The 8,283-nt window shown below is 49.3% G+C and overlaps 1 pseudogene; it reads left to right on the top strand.

Annotated features, from left to right (window-relative positions):
* Positions 1–1,782: 1,782 nt before the first annotated feature.
* Positions 1,783–7,513, top strand: LOC115275969 (annotated as a pseudogene).
* Positions 7,514–8,283: the final 770 nt, after the last annotated feature.

Below are 8,283 nucleotides of genomic sequence, written 5' to 3' on the forward strand. Positions count from 1 at the left end.
CCGAGGGTTCAAGCCGGCCCAAGCCGGCCCCCACGCTCCTACTTTTTATACTCTCTACCTAATGAAACCATATCGAACGATGAATTTTCAAAAAAACCGTCCGTTCGGTGGGAGAGCGAATTAAACGTTGTTCTCCAGTTGGACGTGTCCGCCTGGCGGGAAGCCCAGCGCCCGCGCACACAGGTGGGGCCTTACGTGGGGCCCGCGGGGTGACCCGCCCGGCACCCCACCCCCCAGTGGTGAGGACTTGCCATCACTGCAGGCAGGGCGCCGCGGGGGGCCTGCGCGGGCGCGTCCGGAAGCCTGCTCCGTCAAGGCCACAGCGCGAGGCTGTTGTGAACCCTGCGTGGCGCGCTCGGCACAGCGCTTCAGAGTTGCGGGGTTGCCTTTGGCCTTCGGGCTCGTCTTCTTGAGGCCCGGCTGACTCGAGGCTTCCAGAGCGGCTGGCGAAGCGGCCTCTACGGACCTGGGAGGCCCAGAGAGGCTGGGGCGAGGGCTGGAGGGAAGCCGGGGAAAGCGACGCTCCCTCGGGTCCCACCGGCGGATAGTAACACTAATCACTAGTGATCACGGCTAACCGTTATCCCGTTTCCTGCCTGCCAGGCTCTGGGCTCCCCTTTAACCCTCCCAGCACCCAGTGCCAAAGACACGCTCGAGTTCCCATTGCACAGGCAAGAAGTTTGCGACCTGGTGAAACTGAGAAACTCGCCCCAAGACCCTATTTGGTTTCTGAATCACTAACCCTGTGGGCGCCCGAGACCTTCCCCAGCCTGGGTCTCGGACGCGTAGCGGAGACCTGGGCCTAAAAGGGGCGGGTCCCCAAACCCTCCCTCCCCGCCCCTTGCCCCAGGCCCGGCGGGGCGGGAAGCGCATTTCTGCCCCCAGGACTCCGCCCCCCAGCTCGCGCCGTCGGTTCCCCAGCGTAGTGCGCCGCGCTCTGGCGGAGCGGTGGGAAGGTCACGGCCGAGAGGGCCCCTGGCCACGCCCGGATGCTCGTGGAACTCTCAGACTCGACCCGAGACGGCCAGCAAGGAGGCAGCGGAGTCCTGAGAGTGAATTTTTCCTCCCTAGGTGGGTTTTCGTCCCCATTCCCCTGGTGAACCCCGGAACCCAGGCACCCCTGGACGTAGATGCCGGCGGCACTGCGCCCCCCAGTCCGCCTGCGGGCCCGCAGCCGCCGTCAGCCCCCGGCGGTGGAGGTCGGAGGATCGCGGCCCCTCGCCGCCCCTCCAGCCCGCGTTTCCTCTCGGGAACCTTGACCCTGCGCTCCAGTTCGCGCCCCGCGCCCAGCCCTGGATCTGGAGGGCACGCGGAAGGGTTGTGATGTGGCCAGGATGCTGGGCGGCACCCTGCCTGGGGAGAGGCTAGGGAGGGGTGGCGACGCTGGGCTGGGGCAGGGTCAGCCCCCAGTTCACCCTCAGGTCGGAAGGGCCCGGCCCACTGGCCTGGAGGTGGAGGTGGGGTCCCCTGCTGGGAAGGAGAGAGGGCGTCTGGCGCCCCGGGGACTGCGGTGACCGAACGCGGCCAGCCTGCGTGTGTCCTGTGCGTCGTGGGCCGCACGCTCCGCGCAGGTGCGAGGAGGCGCGTCGGGGGCGGTGACGGTCTCCGCGCCCTGTCCCTGCGTACTTGGGGCGGCCACCGCGTTTCGAAATGTCCATGGGAATGTAGTTAATGATTCCCGCTAATCTCCTGTCTGCCTAAACCGGACGCCTCTGCTCCTTTGGTTTGAGTTAGAACCAGTCACGGCAGACAATCTCGAGAAACAGCAGACACTACGAGAAAATGAGTGAGGGCTAAGGGGCCGTAAGACCTAACACGGCTGGGAGGGAGGTCGAGCGAATCTCATTTTTGCAGATTTTGCCCCAGGTCACGGCTGCTTCACCACATTTCATGGAAAACGGGAGGGGGCTCAGCTCTCATCCACCCCCACCCCGCCCCAGCATTTAGAGTGTTCAGAACTGTCTTTGCACTTGAACATCTGATTCCAATCGGGACTGTGATCTTACTCTGCGAACGCCACCCACCTGTTAATTTCGACAAGAATGGTTTAGTCTTAATGGCTGTTTTTTTATATCATCATTGAAATCACTTAAACCTGCGGTAAGCGTCCATTAATTCCATACACACCCCTTGGTTCAAAGAACTTAAAATTGGTGATAGCTAAAAACCAACGTTTGCCCCCCTTCCTGCCACCCTCCCCCTGCAAAACAAAAACAAAACAACGGGAAAAAGAGACGCGGATCCAGTCTGAAATTCAGTTCTTCCTACTTTAACACAATCAAGGCTTATATGTCAAAATGGATGCTTATGAAAGAAATACCTGGATATAAACTTCATTTCTTGTTCTCACAATGCAGGCATGTGTTTATTGAAATCAGTAATTAAGAACAGTTGGGGATAATTGTGGTTTATTGAGCTGGTGAAGCAGTTCCTGCTACTAAATACAGGCAAAAAGAACGATGAGATTAAGTGAAATTTAAGACATTTTGTTTTCTTCAGATACTAGAATTTTTTAATTTTTTTTATGTCTTTTATTTATTTTTGAGAGACAAAGAGACAGCAGGAGCAAGGGAGGGTCAGAGAGAGAAGGAGACACAGAATCTGAAGCAGGCTCCAGGCTCTGAGCTAGCTGTCAGCACAGAGCCTGACGCGGGGCTCAAACCCAGGAACTGTGAGATCGTGACCTGAGCGGAAGCCAGCCGCTTAACCGACTGAACCACCCAGGCGCCCCAGATACTAGAATTTTCTATGTATAGCTGTGTCTGTATTTAAAGACATATGTAATGACCAATAGTTCTGAAAATTAGCATGACTGTTATTGTAGTATCTGAGATGTCTCTTTATAGGAGACTTTAGGGTGTGTTTTTAGCAGTGTCTGTGTTTCTCTCAAATTTTACCGCTTTTTGAAACATATACCATGGAAACTTCCAACCATACACAAAGTGAAAGAGATGAGTATAATTAACCTTCCTGTATCCCTCCACCGGGCCGACCTTATTTCATCTTTAACCCTCTCACAGCCCTCTTCCTACTGGGTTATTTTGAATCAAATTCCAGGTATCCTGTCCTTTCGCCCATAAATATTGTTGAACATTTCTCTCAGTGCAGCCACAATACCGTTAGCACACCAGAGTAACTGACTTAACAGCATCGACATCTGGATGGTCTCAAAGCATTTTTGTTTAGCTGGTTGGCTACACACTAGTTAGGGTGCAAACAGCGATATGGATTAGGATACAAACAAGGGCCGTGTGTAGTGGTTGCTACGTGTCTTCTGTGTCGGTGAGGGTTTTCCTCATTGTACTGCGTTTTTGTTGCAGAAACTGGACTATTTGTCTTGAATTTGACATTCGGGATCTTATGGTTACAGGCAACATCTTTCCATTAAGGTCTTCTCAAGCATGTGCTTATTTATTTAGATTTAAAAAAATTGTTTTTATAGTTTATTTATTTCTGAGACAGAGCATGAGTGGGGGAGGGGCAGAGAGGGAGGGAAACACCAAATCTGAAGCAGGCTGCAGGCTCCTAGCTGTCAGCACAGAGCCCGACATGGGGCTTGTACCCAAGAACCGTGAGATCATGACCTGAGCCAAAGTCGGATGCTTATCCGACTGAGCCACCCAGGTGCCCCCATTTATTTAGACTTTCAAATAGTAGCAGATAATAGTATTATTTGTAGAGGGGCAGGGTGTAGTCAAGATACCTTGAAGAGTCTGCTGTTGAGAGAATAAATCTTTATCAGGAGAAGCATGGGTCTGGGAAAGCTTATGTGAAAATTTCCAAAATCTACAATTATTAAAAAAAAATTATTTTCTGCAGTTGCCTTAGCTGGCTGGGTCAGTGAAGCACGTGACTCTTGATCTTGGGGTTGTAGAGTCCGAACCCCATGTTGGATGTAGGAGATTGAGTACTTAAAAATACATTTTCCATGTACTTATGGAAACATAAAATTACCAATCAAATATTTCTAAATCTAAAATTTCAGTGTAAAAACTTGAAGCCTGTCTTCTTTCGGCATGAATGAAACTCTTTATACCTTCAAGTTCCAAAGGCATTTTATGTGTCAAAATTTTATGTTGTGTATTACTTTGTATTTTAGAATGAAAAAGTGGTAATAGTCAGTGAGGGCCAGAGTAGGGTACATAATAGAGTGTAGATTCTGTGCCCATGAGAAGAATTTTCTATTTAGAACTATTGGGATAGTTCTCAATTAAAGGGACCCAGAACGTGAGAGAAATTAGATTGGACCAGAAAAAAAAGTTTAATAAAAGTGGAAAAAAGCCATCTTTTGGGGGGCTCCTATTACATTAATAAGTGCACGCCCTAAGTAAAATTTCCATTTCCATTCTTCCCTTGTATATTGGACTTGTATGATCTCATTTGACTCATTCTGCAGTTATTTGCAGAGGTTTCCTTCTTTCTTTTTTTTTTTTTTTTAATAATTCTTTAAAATGTTTGTGTATATTTGAGAGAGAGAGAGTGTGAATGATGTAGGGGCAGAGAGAGAGGGAGACAGACTCTGAAGCAGGCTCCAGGCTCTGAGCTGTCAGCACTGGGCCTGATATGGGGCTTGAACTCAAGAACCGTGAGATCATGACCTGAGTAGACACTTAACCGACTGAGCCATCCGGGCGCCCCTGGAGGTTTCTGCATTATGCACTCTCTGGAATCCCTGTGAAGGTACAGACCAGATCTTACCCATCTTTATATCTCACCTTGCTGGAGTTTGGCTCCAGCAGGTCCAGGGGTCCCTGAAGGAGGGACAGTGTCAGTGAAAGAGAGTGAGAGAGTCTCGCTTTCTCTCTGATCACCAGGCAGGCATCTCTGCACTTATCGGAGAGTCAGCTTTATTTATGGAAAAAATGTATGGGGTGCAAAACAGAAGTGCCATTTGCCTTAGACAATGATTTCTGATGACAGATTTCTCTGGCATGTAAAAACTTCCCAGAACATAGATTGGTAGAAGACTCCTGCATAATCTTTATCAACAGTGATTGACGTAGGTGACTTAGATGCTTATCATATGGGGAAGGAAGGTATCCTCAGCATTCAAATACAAGGCAATGTTCTTAGCATAGCAAAGTCAAAAGTTAGTTCTTCGTGATCAGGGGTCAAGTAGCCTGTTTCCTTGAGGGGAAGAAAAACAGTTTTTCTCAGGAAATGTAATATTTGCTCCCATAAACAAAAAGAAGAAATTCCTATAATAAGTTCCTTCACAAGGTACAACTAGCATATTTTTAGGATAAGGGGGCAAGTCACTCCTGATACCAGTCAACAAGGTGCCTTAGGGGTCAGTGCTCAAGCAAAATTAATTGAGTGGGGGTGGCTATCGGTCACCATCTGACGGTGGGAAGCCCCTGCCTTGCAAACCCGCCTTACATCACAAGGAGTTTTCCTCAACTTAGTGAGTTCAGAAAATGGCCCCCAACATCAAATCCCATCATATTGTCAAAAATACATGTGAAATTAATTAAATTAGTTGTATCTATAATAATGGTAAGTGTGTAAGAGGGTGTTCATATATTGGCATAGTGTCTTAAATGTTTATTTTTGAGAGAAAGGGAGAGACAGCATGAGTGGGGGTTTGGCAGAGAAAGGGAAGCAGACACAGAATCCAAAGCAGGCTCCAGGCTCTGAGCTGTTAGCACAGAGCCCGATGCAGGGCTTGAACTTGGAAATGGCGAGATCATTACCTGAGAGGAAGTCAGACGCTTTAACCAACTGAGCCACCCAGGCGCCCCCCCCCCCTTTTTTTGCCATAATCTTTTAAAAGGTCTGTTTTTGAAAGGGTGTTCATATATCGGGCTCTGATTTGGGCTTAGATGGAGATAAATTTTCAAATTGCCAACATTGTTTGAAAATTACTATTCATTTAGAACAGATAGAGATTTTAGGTAAGGCTGGATTGTATGTTTGAATACCTTAATTAGTAGGTTACATTTCCTAACCTTTTGATACCTGTTTGGTAAGCAGATGATGTTTTATATAATGCTATTAAGTATTTTTTGTTTGCTTGAATCTCCTGATTTATTGCATTCAGCCCTTAATGTGATCTTACATATTGTATATGTATATATATGTAGCATTTAGTAGCTTTGGAACTTTAATGCTGGAATATATTTTCAATGATTACTCAAACCATCTAAATACCTCGTGCAAGGAAACAACGTTTGTTTGTTTAAAAAAAAAAATGCACCGAAAGCCCTAGGCTCCTGCTTTCTCAGGGACTAGCTGAGGACAGATGTCTGCAAGGACATGATGAAATGCAGGCCAGTTCTGCCTAACACGCACTGTGGTCTTGGGCAAGGAACTGAACCACTCAAAGCCTCAATTTCCCCATCTCTGCAGTGGTGGCCGTAGACTTCATTGTGAGGGACACGTAGAATAATGCATATATAGTGCTTACTATAGTGCCTGGTGCATAAACACTCCAGGAAGGCCAGCTGTTATTGAGTGATGATAATAACTATGATGTGCCCCTAAGTATGGATGGAATTTTGCCTGACATTTTCTTTCTTGTGTCCCAGCAGTCTTCGCAATAAAGGTGGGCATCCTTTATTTCCTGCCGTGCATGGGTAGTGTACCCGTTTCTTTCCTGCCGAGAGGTGCCAATGCAGGGCTCCAGCCAGTGGGTTCCGCCTTCTGGTGTGAGGAGTGCGCTGTCACTTCCCAAGGACAGGCATGTCACGGACACCCTTTGGGCAAGCTCTCCCTGTTTACATAGAATAATCCTTGTCTATCACTGGAGCCTGGCATAGTAACAGAAAGTAACCACAGAACCCCTCAAATTAGAATTAGCACATGTTGTGGAGCCCGGGTGGCTCAGTTGGTTTGGTGTCCAACTTCAGCTCAGGTCATGATCTCACTGTTTGTGGATTCAAGCCCCGCCATTGGGCTCTGTGCTGACAACTCAGAGCCTGGAGCCTGCTTCAGATTCTGTGTCTCCCTCTCTCTCTGTCCCTTCCCCTGCTCACATTCTGTCTGTCTGTATCTCTCTCTCTCTCTCTCTCAAAAATAAATAGACACTCCCCAGGTCGGGGAGATCTTCTCGGCTGCGGGCGCCACCTTCACCAAGCTCGGGGAGCTGACGATGCAGCTGCATCCCGTGGCCGACTCTTCCCCCGCGGGGGCCCAGATAAAGGCCACCGTGAAGCGCAAGGTGTACAAAGACTCAGGCATCCCCCTTCCAGCCGAATCACCCAAGAAAGGGCCCAAGAAGGTGCCATCTGGTGTCTTGTCTCCTCCAGCTGCCCCTCCACCAAGCAGCTCCGGTGTCCCTGAGGCTGGGGGGGCCCCCCATAAAGAAGCAAAAGGCTGATGTGACACTCGGTGCTCTGAACGACTCGGACGCCAACAGTGACCTGGTGGACATTGAAGGGCTAGGAGAGACCCCTCCAGCCAAGAAACTCAACTTCGACCAGGCTTGACCCTGGATTCTGGCCATCTTGTGACCTCTGCTGACCCGCCTCTGCTCTCTCACTGAGCCTTCCACCTCTGACCCCTCTCGCTGTTCCCGCTGGACCTGTGGATCGCCAAGGACTCGGGGCAGGCCTCGCTGGCCCTGTATGAGCACCGGCCCCCCTGCCCCTCCGACCTCCATCACATGGATGTTTTTATACAGAAAACAATAAAGATTCTCCTCTCAAAATAAATAAATAAATAGACATGAAAAAAATTTTTAAAAATCATAAAAAATGGAGTTAGCACAAGTGGGAGGATAGGAACAAACTTCTTTTGAACCAGTCATGTGCTGCATTGCTGCCCGGGTTCACTGGCACTTGATTTGCAGATTTCTATTTCGCACAGGCATCTGGAAAATACTGACTGAGCAGTTACTCTGTGTTTAAGTAATTTGCTGGGAGCAAGGGATACAGTGAAGGACAAGACAGGTGAAGCCACGCCCCTGGCCTTGTTGTCTAGCCAAGGCCACAGACAAGGAAGAGGGCACATACAGGACCACATGACCGGGTCGATGCTTGGTAAGCCTACGGTGTTAGGAGAACACGTAGGAGGCACGCACGAGGGCATGTGTACAGCTCTATGGCAGAGGGCGCCGGGTCACTGTCATCCCCGAGATTGGAGGTGGTGCGAGACCTTGGTTCCAGCTTGTCCTCATGAGTTCCAGTTGGTTCTGGTGGGTTCCAGTCTGTACTTGCTTTTCCCCACCTCATGTGTGACTCCGTCAAGCTGTGGTAACTTCCGTTTGCCATCATCTGCTGCAGACGTCTTCACCCCCTCTCAGGATTGCACGAAGTCTAGTCCCTATAATAAATCCTTTATTGC

This window comes from Suricata suricatta, chromosome 13 (assembly GCF_006229205.1).
Source record: "Suricata suricatta isolate VVHF042 chromosome 13, meerkat_22Aug2017_6uvM2_HiC, whole genome shotgun sequence".
Taxonomy (NCBI): domain Eukaryota; kingdom Metazoa; phylum Chordata; class Mammalia; order Carnivora; family Herpestidae; genus Suricata; species Suricata suricatta.